Source organism: Oncorhynchus mykiss, chromosome 15, assembly GCF_057628025.1.
Source record: "Oncorhynchus mykiss isolate SJ-2025 chromosome 15, ASM5762802v1, whole genome shotgun sequence".
Lineage (NCBI taxonomy): Eukaryota > Metazoa > Chordata > Actinopteri > Salmoniformes > Salmonidae > Oncorhynchus > Oncorhynchus mykiss.
Window position 1 is genome coordinate 57,503,432 of NC_143036.1, and position 485 is coordinate 57,503,916.

A 485-nucleotide genomic window follows, 5' to 3' on the forward strand; every position below is an offset into this window, starting at 1 on the left:
TGTCCTCTGGAATGTTAGAGATGTCCAAATACCACAGGGCTTCTTTCTGCGTTTTATAGTCAGTATTTGATTCTTTTGAGTATTTGAGTATTTGATTATTTGATTGGGAGTCAGATCCTGATGTTTCAGATTGGACGCTTGGATGGGTTTTGGTAAGGCGACGGTGCTCTTGCTCTCCCTCTCTCTATGTTAGTATTCTGTGTGTGTTCAGCTGCAGTTTGTATGTTCTAGCCCACTGCAGTTTGTACTGAAGACTGTGTGTGTGCGAGACAGTAAGGAGCAGCCAAGCGTTGAAGAGCTGTCGAACTCTGCGGGCGGTGAAACCAACATGGGTGGGGGGGGGGGGGTGTTATTTGCTGTTGACTAGTGTCTGGAGTTGTTTCTCTCTGCAATTCAGCACCGCAGTGAATGATGTTCTCCAACAAACACCCTCCCCCTCTCTGTCTTCATTTCTATTGGCCTGTATGACTGAGTGACCGTTTTCT